At 38.4% G+C, this 14,509-nt stretch overlaps 1 protein-coding gene across 16 annotated transcripts in view; it reads right to left on the bottom strand.

Moving 5' to 3' along the window:
* The window catches only part of PTPRD (protein tyrosine phosphatase receptor type D), a 1,183,295-nt gene that overhangs the window by 1,062,778 nt on the left and 106,008 nt on the right, over positions 1 to 14,509 (bottom strand). The gene's annotated exons all lie outside the window — the stretch shown is intronic.

Here is a 14,509-nt window from a genome sequence, read left to right as displayed (position 1 = left end):
GTACCTTAAGCATTTAAAAATCTGCTTACCATTAAAACTGGGCACTTTATCTCTCAGTAATCAATCTCTGTGTCTAATCCATCAGTTTTTTTTATAGTGGAAGTGCTCTAAGTAAAGAGGTAATGATTTCTAGGATTCCCTACTAATGAAGTCGCTGAGGTTGTGTGATGAAATTGTAGAACCACAAAAGGTTGGAATGGCTTGGGTTGGTAGAGTCCTAAATCATCATTTAATTCCAACTCCTTGTTGTGATCACGGTTACCACCCTCTAGATCAGGCTTCTCAGTACTCCATCCAGGCTGACCTTGAGTGTCTTTAGGGATGGGGCATCCACATGTTACAACACCATATGCATTGACTAATGAAGGAACTAACAAGTGTTTCAAAACCAAACAAAAAAGTAAGAGATTGGGAAATTCATTGATTTTCTATATCAATGGAATGAGACTATTCTCTACCTGGTCTACCTATGCTGAGTAAATGAATTTATGTGAAGCTTGTTTTGTTTTGATTTTGGTAAAAAACCAGAACTTCTACTTATTGTTATGAACTGCAAAAGTTTTTTGGGTGTTTTTGTTGTTGTTGGTTTTTTTTTTGTTTTAGTTTGGTTTGGTTTTGGATTTGTTTTCTCAGAACTAATTTTGACCAGATTTCATTCTTTTCTAGAGCAAGATTATCAATCAAATGGGAATGCAGAAAGAGAACGATTTACCAACTAGGAGAGAGAAAATGAATACATTGGCATTTTAAGGATATATATGAAATTCTTTGGAAAACGTGAAAAAATAAGCAAAAGGAAGCCAGAGACACTGAATATTCCAATTACTGAAAAAATCCCCTGAGTTTACTGAATTAAAAATTCCACAGAACATGTAATATGTTCATGTTGCACAACAGTTTGAAGAGATACTAATGTATGGTTATGTTAAAAATGAGAAAACGTACAACTATCCGGTGAAGACCCTGGTGCCTGGGTAGAGGAAGAGGATACTGCCATTTTTTACAAGGAACAAAAGGAAGATCCAAGAAACTACAGACCAATGAGCTTCAGCTATGAGCCTGGGAAGATGATGGAAGAGATCCTCCTGGAAGCTATGTTAAGGTACATGCAAAACAGAGAGTTTATGCAAGACAGCCAACATGGCCTTGTGAAGGGCAAGTCACACCTTCATGTTACAGTCACAGTATCAAAGGACAAATAAAGACAACTGATGCTATCTAACTGGACTCCCGCAAAACCTTTGGTATGGCCACTTCTCACAGATATGCATATTAAGTACTTTATGGTGGACACGGAATCATCAGCTCTTTTTCCCTGTGTATGTAGGGAAAAAACAGTCCTATTAAGATAAACAATTCTTTAAAGAGTCAATCTTTAATTATTTTTGTTTATTAATTTTGTTTTAAATAATGAACAAGGAAAGAAAATCTAAACTAACTCTGCATTTTTAAAAACCCATTTTTTTCCATTTTTTTCCAAAGCATAAAATATATATATATTTTTATTTCTAATGGGAATATTTCATGAAAACATTTCCAGCTAAACCTCACTCCTTCATAATTCCAAGAAAAACTAACTGACTGCATTTGCTCTAATTTCCATAGCCGTGATGAGCTAATAAATGGAACTTAGCTGTTTCTTATTACTAAACTTAGTGTTCATTATTACACTTTTCAAAATAAATAAATTAATGATGAATATATGAAACAATATTTTGGTACTGAGCCAGAATTAAAATTATTAAATATAACTTTATATGTCATTTCACAACACTTTTAGAATTCTTAATTTGTTTTTGAAATGATTTATATTGAGGATGACATATAATAGTTTTGCAAAAATCTACATTCTCAGTGAGTTAAAAAAAAAAAAAAAACAAAAAAACATGAAAACTGTTGGACTAATTAATTTCTTAGTAATTAGATATTTAAATTACAACCATTAGATAAACATAATTGAAAGCATTTTTTTTAAATAAAAATCTTCAGTACTTTCAGTATTCTATATGGTGTAAAAGATTTTGTGCAAATCTGTTCATAATCAAATAGCATTAGCATGTTCTTTTGCTTCAAAAGAAAATAATATGTATAGAATATTATGAAAAATATGTCTGACTTTCTAAAAATTATTGCCACCAAAAATTCTAAATATGAATGGAAATTTCATAAATCAAATATTCTTGTTTTCTTTTCACTTATATTCATATATACAACAACAAATATAATAAAAATATATATTTTTGTTTTGCTTTGTTCTGTTTTTTGCAGGCATCACAATGCCAGGGTATGTATCAAGCTCCAGAGTGCATTTATTCCTGATACCAGTGGATATGAAGTTACAATTTCATATCTAAACCAATTGAGGGTAAGCCCTGAGGGCTTAATGTGTTTTCAGTTATGATAAATCACAGAGATAACATACAAGGAAAATAACATATCTTGACTTCATTGTGGCCATAATTGTTGAGTAGTATTATAATTTTTGAAAAGAGTTCAGAAATGTTGATAGTGCTGACCTTTATTGGTAATTTCATAATTCATTTTGAACTTGTTTATTCTAGGATCCCCAAAAAATCAGTCTCGTTAAGATCAGTTAATTCACATCTCTCATCTTTTTTGACTTTGGAATTAGGAGACAGCTGATCCAGTATATCTACTTGAAAATAAGTGATCTGGCTGTCTTATTTTGCTTTATATATATTTTAGTTAATACAATTTACTAAAGTAACACAGTTTAGAAAGTTATGATGGATTTCAAATTAGGCAAAAAATATGCACCTGGCTCGCTAGCAGATAGTCTGTGAGATTGTTAGCATAGTCAAAATGTCATTGTTTTGTTTGTGTCTTACAGAAAAAAATAGCTTTCTAAAACTTACAGATCAATATTGTGTAATGAAACCTGCATAATGCAAGTTTGTAATGCAAAATTGTTTCCCTTGAAGCAGTAAAATCTAAAATCATAGTATTTAATGAGTTCAGGATAGAAGAGACCTTGATAGCCATATAGTCTGATTCCCTCTTTGCAACAAGGTAGACTGTCCCAATGCCTTACCACTCTTTCTAAGAAATTTTTTCTAATCTTCAATCTGAACCTCTCTTAGAGCAATTTAAGGCCAATACCTCTTGTTGTATTGCTAGTAACTTGAGAGAAGAGGACGATCCTCTTATCAAAAGATGAGGTATTCCCTGAGCCTCCTCTTGTACAGACTACATAACCTCTGTTCCCAGAGTTGGTCCTCATAAGACCCTTCACTAGATCTGTTCTTCTTTGGACACACACCAGAACCTCGATACATGTAGTGAAGGTCAAAAAAGTGATCACAGAACTAAAGGTATGACCTCACCAGTGACGAGTACAGAGATGATCACTTTCCTGGTCCTGCTGACTATTTCAGAAACAAGCCAGGATGTCATACAGTGGAATCACAGAATCATAGAATCGCTTGGATTGGAAGGGACCTCCAGGATCATCAAGTTCCAACCTCTCTGCCACAGACAGGATTGCCAACCATTAGATCAACTACTAGATCATCCAACCTGACCTTAAACACTTCCAAGGACAGGGCATCCACAACTTTTCTGAGCAACCTGTTCCAGAACCTCACCACTCTCTCAGAAAAAAAATCTTCTCCCTGATATCTAAATATCCCCTCCTTTAGTTTAGTTTTAAACCATCCATCCTTGCCCTATCACAATGTACCCCTTTAAAAAGTTGATTACATTCATGTTTATAAAATTCCTTTAAATACTGGAAGGCTGCAATGAGATCTCTCTGCCTTCTCTCTTCCAGGCTGAACAAGCCCAGTTTCTTCAGCATCTCTTCATAGAACAGGTGCTCCAGCCCTTTGCCATTGGCTTGACTGCCTGAGCACACTGTAGGACCGTTTTCTCAGTTGGCTGTCAAGTAACAACCCCAGATCCTTTTCCTCCATGCAGCATTCTGGCTACTTTGTCCCAAAAGTATGTAGGGATTCATGGGGTTCCTGTGATCAAAGGACAGGTCCCAAGAATTGTTCTCCATGCAGCTCATACAATTGATCACAGCCCATCAGTTCAGCCCATCCAGATCACAGAATCATAGAAAGGCCTGGGTTGAAAAGGACCACGATGATCATCTAGTTTCAACTCCTCTGCTATGTGCAGAGTCACCCACCACTAGACCAGGCTGTCTAGAGCCACATCCAGCCAGGCCTTGAATGCCTCCAGGAATGGGGTATCCACAACCTACCTGGAAAACCTGTGCCATGCGTCACCACCCTCTGAGCGAAAAAAGTCTAACTTAATGTCTAATCTAATCTAAGCTTCCCCTGACTCAGTTTAAAAACATTCTGCCTTGTCTTATCAATATCCACCCTTGTAAACAGTAATTTCCCCTCCTGTTCATATGCTCCCTTCAAGTACTGGAAGGCCACAATGAGGTCTCCCCAGAGCCTTCTCTGCTCCAAGCTAAATAAGTCCAGTTCCCTCAACCTTTCTTCACAGGAGAGGAGCTCTGATCATCTTTGTAGCCCTCCTCTAGACCCCTTCTAAGAGCTCCATGTCTTTCCTGTACTGGGGGGATGAAAGCCTGAACACAGTACTCCAGACGGGACCTCACAAGAGCTGAGTAGGGGTGGACAATCACCTCCCTCTCCCTACTAGCCAACCCCTTTTTTAATGCAGCCCAGAACACAGTTGGCCTTCTGGGCTGCAAATGCACACTAGTGGCTCATGTCCAGTTTCTCGTCTACCAGGACCCCCAAGTCCTTCTCCACATGGCTGCTTTCAAGGAGATCTTCCCCCATTTTGTATAAACACCTGGGATTGCCCCAACCCAAGTGCAGCACCCCACATTTGGCCTTATTGAACCTCATTGGGTACCCATGGGCCCACTTCTCCAGCCTGTCCAGGTCCCTCTGGGTGGCTTCCAATGTATCGTGGCTCCAGTGTATCAACTGCACCGCTCAGCTTGGTGTCATCTGCAAACTTGCTGAGGATGTACTTGATGCCATCATCTATGTCATTAATGAAGACATTGAAAAGCACTGGTCCCAAGACCAGTGGGACACTGCCTGTGACCAGCCTTCACCCTGACACCCTGACCATTAATCACAATCCTTTGGTTGCATCCAGCCAACCAAATCCTAATCCATGAAATAGTCCATCCTTCAAATGCACACCCCCCCAATTTAGAGAGAAGGATGTGGTGAGGGACCACGTCAAAGGCTTTGCAAAAGTTCAGGCAGATGACCTCCATTGCCCTCTAGAGAGGAAGCTGTTGCCTGAGATGAAGATATCCCTCAGAACTCACTGAGCTGAACAAACCAAGTGACTTCAGCAGCTCTTTATAAATCCTGACCTCGAGACCTTTAATCATCTTTGCTGCCCTTCTTCAGGGGCATTAAATTGTTTTTTATCCTTCTTATACTCTAGTGCCCACAACATCACAAAGTACTTGAGGTGAGTTCAGATCAGTGCAGAAAGAGAGAGGACCAATTACTACCCTCGACTGGCTAGTGAAACTGTGCTTAATGAATCATGGGAAATATAGTTTGCCTTTTGGCTTCCAGGACACACTGCTGACTCACATTTGACTTGGCAGCCAGAACACTCTGATACTCTTTTTTGGGAATGCTTTCCAGAGTTGATTCATTTCAGGTGCACAACCTAGCACTGCTGTTCTTAAACTTTTTGTGGCTGATGTTTACTGAGACCTATAGATTATCAAAAACTTTCTGTAATATGTCTCTGACTTGGAAGAAGTAAATAGCTTCTCCTAGATTAATATTGCCTGCAAAACTACTTAGTATTTAAATATTTTATAAATATTCTGTAATCTAAGGGGACTTAAGAGGGGCTGGTCAACACTTAAGTGCAATAACTGCAAGTGCACAGTCAGTCTGAAAGGTCTTTATAATATGATGAAGATAAAATTCTGATGCAGGCAGTGCTGGAGCCAACAAGAAGAGGTGTGTTGCAGGACCTTGTTCCTATTAACAAGGAATGACTGGCTGGCGATGTGAAGGTTGAGGGCAGCCTGGGATTTAGTGGACACAGATTAGCAGAGTGCAGGATCTTGTGCAGAAGAAGCAAGGCAATAAGTAGGACTGCAGCCCTGCATTTCAGGAGAGCCAACTTTGTTCCTCTTCAGGAACCTATTTGCAGCTATCCCACGGGCTAAAGCATTGGAAGGAAAAAGGTCAATTTAGACATGATTGGTTTTTAAACATCACTGCTCCTGTGTTCAAGATAAGTGCACTCCTAAGAATAAGAAATTGAACAATAGGGATAGAGTTCTCTGATGATGCAAAGCTGGGAGGAGTGGCTGACACATGAGAAGACTGTTCTGCCATTCAGCAAGACCTAAATAGGCTGAAGAATTGGGCAGAGAGGATCTTAACGAGGTTTAGCAAGAGCAAGTGTGGGGTCTCGTATCTGTGGAGGAATAATTATATGCATCAGTACAAGCTAGAGGATGACATGCTGGAGATGGGCTCTGAGGAACTGTACTTGGGAGCTCTGGTGGATTACAGGATGGCCATGAGCCAACAGTGTGACCTTGTGGCCAAGGCCAATGATATCCTGGAATACATCAAGAAGAATGTGGCCAGCAGGTAGAGGGAAGCCTGGTGATCCTTCCTCTCTCATCTGCCATAGGGAGGCCTAATCTGGAATACCGTGCCCAGTACTGGGCTCCTCAGCTCAAAAAAGGCAAGCAATAATGAGAGCAAATTAATTTTAAAATATTCTGCAAAAGAATTAAACAGTTTTAAATAATAGGAAAAAAAAAAAAAAAAGAAAGAAAGAAACAGCAGAATATATTCATTTTTATCTGTTGTTTCTGCAAATAAACAAAATTTTTTGCTAAGTTGTGCCTAACTGATATAGTTAAAAGCGAAAATACTGAAACAACATAACCCAAATTTTAGCCTTTGGTCTCAAAATATGTAAATGGACTCCTGTAGCTGCTTAATTACTTCAAATAGTGAACTGCTTTCATCTTACTGTTTCACATGATGGCATGATCCCAAATGGACTTTCCCAGTTAGAAGTGATAGCTATATCCTGGGGGGTATTTATTCTTTTAATACTTTCTTTTACCCTTAATTTGCAGTAACCCAGATCTGTTTACTTTCAGGGCATGACGCAAGTATGCTGATGAAGGCTTCTGAGAAAATAGATAATGCCTAAGGGGTGGGGCTTTGTGGGAACGGTGTTATTTTTGTTGTCACTGCTGCATTTTTCCTAGATTGCTTTTTTTTTTTTTCCATTGGGTTGATAAAGTCTGTTTTTGTCTTTTTTTTGACGGATTTTAAGCATGGGTGAAAAAAAGCTAAAAAAAATGTGTGATGCAATTATATTTTTTTGTTATCATAATAAATATTCTGTTAATTCCATGATTCTTCTAATCATTGGGAAATGTACAATAAGAGCCAGTGATGTGGGATTCATTAACTTGTGTAAACTTAAAAAAAGACTAGAAGTATTTCAACTGTGTTTTAGACAGTAACCATAATTTTAGCATAAGTATCATTCAAAAACTCCACAATTAGAAAGAGATATTGGTCCAAAACTACTTGCATTTCACATAAACAAAAAAAAAATAATAATAATAAAAAACCAAACTTTTTGCAGTTCAAGAAGGGTATATACAAATTTCTGCATCTGAGGAAGAAAAACTGCGTGCACCAATATATGCTGAAATACATTCAGCTGAAAAACAAGCTGTCAGAAAAAGCTTTTGGGGGTCCTTCTGAACACTAATTCGACCATAAGACAGCAATGTGCTCTTGTCCCAAACAAGCCTGTTCTGTATTAAGCACAGAGTTGCCACTATAGAACCATAGAATCATAGAATCCTTATCTAGAATCCTAATCATAGAATCTATAGAATCATATAGTTAGAAGGGACATCTGAAAACCATCTAGTCCAATTCCCTTGCAATAAATATGGACCCATACAGATCAGGCTGTCCAAGCCTTATCCAACTTCACCTTGAAAGTCTCCAAGGCCAGGGCATCAACCACGTCACTGGGCAACCTGTTACAGTGCCTCACCACTCCCACTAAAAAAGATTTTTTCCTTATATCTATCTAATCTAAATCTACCCTCTTTCACCTTGAAACTATTTCCCCTCATTCTATCACCACAGACCCTGCTAAAGAGTCTGTCCCCTTCTTTCCCGTAGCTCCCCTTTAGATACTGAAAGGCTGCTATCAGGTAACCTTGTAGCCTTCTCTTCTCCAGGCAGAAGAGCCCCAAGTTGCTCATCCTGTCCTGACAGGAGAAGTGTTCCATACCATGAATTATTTTTGTGGCCCTTCTCTGGATGTGCTCAACAGGTCTACATCTGTCCCATACTGAGGACTCCACATCAGAATGCAATACTCTGGGTGAGGCCTCATCACAGCACAGAATAGAGAGGCAGGATCACCTCCTTTAACCTTCTGGACATGCTTCTTTAGATGCAGCTCAGGATACAGCTGGCTTTTTGGGCTACAAGGGCATGTTTCTATTTCATGTCCAGCTTCCTATCCATCAGTACCCCTACATCTTTTTCAACAGGGCTGTACTTAATCCTTTCATCCCCAATTTGTACTGGTAATGGTTGCCTCATCGTAGGTGTGAGATCTTGCATTTGGATTTGTTCATAGAGTCATCGAGGCTGGAAAAGACCACTAAGATCACTCAGTCCAAACATCAACCCATCCCAACCATTAGTTCACTAATATTCCTTTAATATCACTGCTACCCTTCAGTACTCCTTTGGATCAAATCAGTCATTTCTTTCACCTTATTTTTATATGCGACACATTTGCAGGCTCCATCAGGTTTACAGGTTACCTAGTTTACAGGTCATTTTCATAAAGAAATTCATGAAACTCATAAGGGTACACTGCTGAAGCAAACTTGCTGAGGATATACCTCATCACTGTATAGTGATGATCACAGCCCCATCACTGAACCTTAGGGGTCATTATGCATCACTGATCTCCATCCAGACATTGAGTCATTGGCCACTGTCTGGACTCGATCCTGTAGCCAGGATCTTAATCCATTGACCAATCCACACATCAAATCTGTATCTTGCCAATTTGGAGAGAAAAATGTTGTGGGGTGCTGTGTCAAAAGTCTTCCCGAGACAGATGAATCTGTGGCTCTTCTCTTATCCACTGATGTAGTGACAACATCATATAAGGCCACTATGTTGATTAAGCAGGATTTGCCCTTGATGAAGCAATGCTTGTTCTCTGTTGTCACCTTTCTGCCTTCCATGTGCCTTAGCACATAGGGAGGATCTGTTCCATGACCTTTCGTGGCAGAGGTGAGACTGACAGGTCCGTAGTTCCTGGGGTCATCCATTTTATCCTTTTTAAAAATGGGTGTGATGTTACCTTTTTTTTCCAGTCCCCAGGGACTTTGCCTGATTGCCACGACTTTTCAAATACCATTGAGAGTAGCTTGGTAACTACATCAGCCAATTCCCTCAGGATTCTGGGATGCATCTCATTGGAATCCGTAGACTTGTGGCTGTTCATGTTCCTCAGGTTGTCACAAACCTGATCTTTGCTCACATTAGAAGGGACATTGCTTCCCTGATCCCCCTCTACCAAACCAAGTGTTTGAGGACTGTGTGGTGAGCAGTTATCAAAGAAGACCGAGGCAAAACATTTATTTAGCACCTCAGCCTTCTTGTCTTCTGTTACCAGCCTGCCTGTGTCACTCATTAGGTGGAGTATGTCCTCCTGGACTTTTGTTTTCCAGTTGAGGTACCTATAGAAGCCTTTCTTGTTCTTTTTGGAAACCCTAATCAAGTACAGTTCAAGCTGGGCCTTGGCTTTCCTGATCCCATCCCTACATAACCCAACAACTTCATTATACCCTTCCCACAGTACTTGTCCCTGTTTCCACTGTTTCTTCTTGCTCTTCAGTTTGACCACCAGTTCCCAGTTCAGCTACACTGGTCTCTTGCCTTCCTTTCCCAGGTTGCTGTATTTGGGGATGGAAAGCTCTTGTGCCCTGAGGAAAGCCTCATTAAAGATCTGCCAGCTCTGCTACACACCCTTGCCCATGAGGACAGTTTCCCATGGTATTTTGTTGATTAACTCCTTGAATAGCTGGAAGTTAGCTTTCCTAAAGTTTAGCTTCCTAATTTTACTCTTTGCCTGTCTTATATCCCTCTGAGAGTGAGCTCAACCACAACATGGTCACTATTGCCCAGGCAGCTTCTAATCCTGATATTGCTAATCAGCTTATTTACATTGGTGAGCAACAGCCCCAACATTGCATCCTCCATAGCGGGGCAATCTATTACCTGTCTTAGGAAGCTTTCCTCAGTGCATTCTAGGAGCCTCCTCAATTGCCTACAGTTTTCTGAGCTACTCTTCCAACAGATATCTGGATGGTTGAAGTCCCTCAGCTGGATGAGTGCTTGTGCTTGTGACACCACCTGTATCTGGAGATAGAAGGCCTTATCAATAGGATCTGCTTGATCTGGTGGCCTGTAGAAGATGTCAATCACAAGGCTTCCCTTGCTGCCTCAGTTTCTGTCATCCATAGGCTTCTGACTTGCTCATGACCGTTCTTTAGGGACAATCCTTCACATTCTATTCCTTTTCTGATGTAGATAGCAATACCTCCTCCCTTCCTTCCTCATCTGTCCTTTCTGAACTTGTAGCCATCAATAGCCACACTCTAGTTGTGGGAATCATTCCACCAGGTTTCAGTGATGACAATTATATCATGGTTTTCTAGTAGCACAGTAGTTTCCAGCTCCTCCTGCTTGTTTCCCAGGCTGCATGCATTGGTGTAGAGTCACTTCAGCTGGACAGCTGGTCTTATAACTTCCTTAAAGGATAACTCCTTAATTCCTTTTAGGTATTTCCCTTGGTTTTCCCCATTGTGTTCTCTTGTTGACCCAGCAGTCACTGCCTCATCATCATAGAGTTTTGTATGTGCTGCAGTGCTGTCAGGAAATCTCAAGGTAGCAGGTCACTCAAGGCTCCTAGGCTCCTATCAGCATACTATCCCTCCAGTATATTTATGCCTTCCCACATCTTATCATGGGAAGACTCACTATTCCCCTCATCTCCCTTCATATCTAGTTTCAAGCCCTCCCCATGAGCCCAATGATGCTTGAAGATGCGATTCTTCTCTTCTTGTGAGCAATAGTGAAGCCACAATTGAAGCACTGGGATGTGTGCTGCTCATCCCAGTACAAGAGAGACAAAAAACTGCTCAATAAAGACCAATGAAGGATCACAAAGACACTGAAGTCATTGGAGCATCTCTACTATGTGAAAAGCCTGAGAGATCTGGGTCTGTTCAGCCTGGAGATATGAAGGCTCGGTGGAATTTTAACTATATATATATATATATATAAATATCTTATGGGGATTGCAAAGGAAACATAGTCATGGTCTTCTCATTGGTACCCAGTGTCATGACAGTAGGTAATGGCCATTAACTAGAACAAGTAAAGCTCCTTTAGGAAACTATTTTTAATTGTGAGAGTGAACAAACACTGGTACAAGTTGCCCTGACAGGTTATGGAGAAGTTGTGGAGTCTCTCTCTCTCTCAGTGCACAGATATGTTTCTGCTCAACCTGTTCCAGGTAGCCTTGCAAGAGCAGGGGATTTGGATAAGATGACCAGTAGAAGTTCTTTCTAACTTCAGACATTTAGTGAAGGAGAAAAAAAAAATCCTTCAGTTTTCTTTGGACTGGCTCAATCACATGGGTTTTTACATACTCTGGAAAGAGATTTTAAGATGACAATAACAAAGATTCAATCCATTTTTTATAAATTCTAATACTGCTATGCAGTACATTTTAATGTAAATCACTAGAATATTGAAGTGATAGCACACTTTCAAACACCTTAGTGTTGCTACATAAGAAAGAAAAATATATTAATCTGATAATGCAAAGGTTTCTGGAGCCTGGTGCTAACAGTATAGTACGGGCAAACCCTCCGTATTTGAACTACAGGCAGGTTTCTTGCCAGAAGAAATTTTCAAATTCATAGAGGATCACAGAGTATGTGGAAGACAAGACAAAGAAAGGGAGTCAAAGGGAGAGAGACAGATGCAGAAACAGACATATACAAGCACAGACACAGAGAGACACAGACAAAGAGAAAGAAAGAGATGGAAACAGAAGACAGGTAGAGATAAAAAAGTTAGATTCCAATACTAACACATATCAATTAATAGAACATAAAGAAAAACATCTGGGCTACTTCTTGAATATCGTAGGTGTATGATGACTTAAGAGAACGCTAGAGGATGCCTGAATGATAATGAATTTGCCAGGAATAATTTTTTATATTTTTATCTTCTGCATCAATTAATAAGATTTAACAGTTGTTATTATTCCAATATGCTTTTCTTAGAAATGAGAATCATATTTGATAAAAATCAACTAATTATTTAGCAGACCTAACTTAATTCAAGTTTCATAAATTAAAACAATTCCCCAATTTCTTATTATTAAAAAAAAAAAAAAAGACGATAATGATAAAAGGATAAAAGATCAATTACTGCTTGAAGTAGAGACCTAATTTTGTAGAAATTTTCTGAAGATCATTATATAAGGAATTGTCTCAAATAATCAACTCCATTTAGAAAAAAATATTATGAATTAAACACTGAAAATTTCAAGTACACACAATGACTATTAGCAGTACAGAATGGCAAAGGCAGTTCAATTTGTCTCATTCTGCACTGTAAAAAAAGCTTTAAGAATATTGATCTGATTTGAGAACTATGATTGCTTCAGGATGTACAGTAGATATATCATTATTTTATTTTCAGAAATACCAGGCAGACAAAGATATTAACAAATGCCCCTTTCAGTAATACTCACTACTGAAATACTCATCACAGAAATGAGGAAGAAATAAATTCTATTAGCACTTTATTTGCAATATTAATGTTGACTGCTATTTTTATAATCATCTTAAATGGAAATTAAAAAATGTACTCTTAGTTTTGATTATTAAAAATCATGTGAATGCTTCGATGTCCTAGCTAAACATAATCTCTGCAATTTTAATAACTAATTTTAGAATGTTGACAAAGTACAATTTCCTTGTAGAGTTAATGCATCTGAGATAAAAATATATTGTTTTAAAAAGCCTATGCTATTAGTTCATATGACTACACATTCTTCTATGCTCAGCCTCACAACATAGGTGGAAGTTCAGAAAGGAAGAACAAACAAACAAACACACATGCAAAAACAAGCAAACAACAAAAACAACAAAAAACAGAAACATAAAACAGAAAATATATAATTTTAACAAGATTTTAAGGGCACCATTTTTCCATAGATGTTGTCCACTGTAAGGTAATAGTATATTGAATTAACAGATACATCAACTTCACTCATTAAAAAAAAAAGCACAGCATTACATGTAATAAAAGAAATATTGCAAGAAGAGCAATAGCTATAAATACTGCTTATGTTAATTTATTTCTAATTATAACAGCACTTTCCCCTCTTTGCTGTTTGAATATTTTGAGCTACTATTAATTCGCCAGGAGCAGCTTTCATTTTCCATATATCTTCAAGACTTGATTAGATATAATTTTTTAGAGTTTTAAAACATTTACACTTTGAATATATAATTTCACTTCTTTATGTAGACATTCATTAGTGGTATGACTAGAGGAGAATGGAGATATGATTAAATAATAGGTTTGCTTTTCATTTAGATTATGATGCAAAGTTGAATATGGTGCATTATCCATTTTCTACAGATTTTATTATATAATGTGTGAAAAGATCATAATAATGTTATGCTTGTAGGCTTTCAAATCTTTAACCTGATGAAACACTGTAACAAGTAATACAAACACTCTTTCAGAAATTGGTAGTATATAATTAGCACTTTTATTTTCAGAACCTGGATAATTGTTAAAAAATGGATACCTACAACAAATGCCAGTAAATCTCTGCCCTACTGTGGGCTCAATGTATATCACTAAACAGTAAGCCACTGCTATAAGATGTCTCCTATTTGCCTCCACACTAATGGGCATTTCCTCTTTCATGAAGGAGAAAAATGATTCAATCACAGGCTTGTTCAAGGCTGGCCTACATTACTGGATATCACACAGTTCCTTCTGAATGCAGAGCAGGGTCAGCTATAAGTCGACCAAGAAGGTCTGAATAACTCCAATGATGGACACTCAACCTTTTGAGAAGCTGTTCCAGTCTTTGACCACCCCTACTATAAAATTTTGTTTATTTTTGTATGTTTGTTTTTTAATATTTAAATAGAATTTAGTCTCTTTTATTTTGTCTCTCTGTCTAGTTACTGAGCACCACTAGAAGTGTCTGGTTACATCTTTGGATTACGTACATTGGGTATTGTTAACTTCTCCCCTCAGGTATGTACGTTCTGCAAAACTTGCTGAGTGTACATTCTGTCTTACTGCCCTAGTCAGTAATGAAGATACTAGATAGCATTGGACCTGCTACTGTCCACTGAAGTATCGAAGCATGGACTGTTCTTGAGATGGAC

This window comes from Tympanuchus pallidicinctus, unplaced genomic scaffold, assembly GCF_026119805.1.
Source record: "Tympanuchus pallidicinctus isolate F22 unplaced genomic scaffold, pur_lepc_1.0 scaffold4, whole genome shotgun sequence".
Lineage (NCBI taxonomy): Eukaryota > Metazoa > Chordata > Aves > Galliformes > Phasianidae > Tympanuchus > Tympanuchus pallidicinctus.
This window is presented reverse-complemented; position numbering and strand designations above follow the sequence as displayed.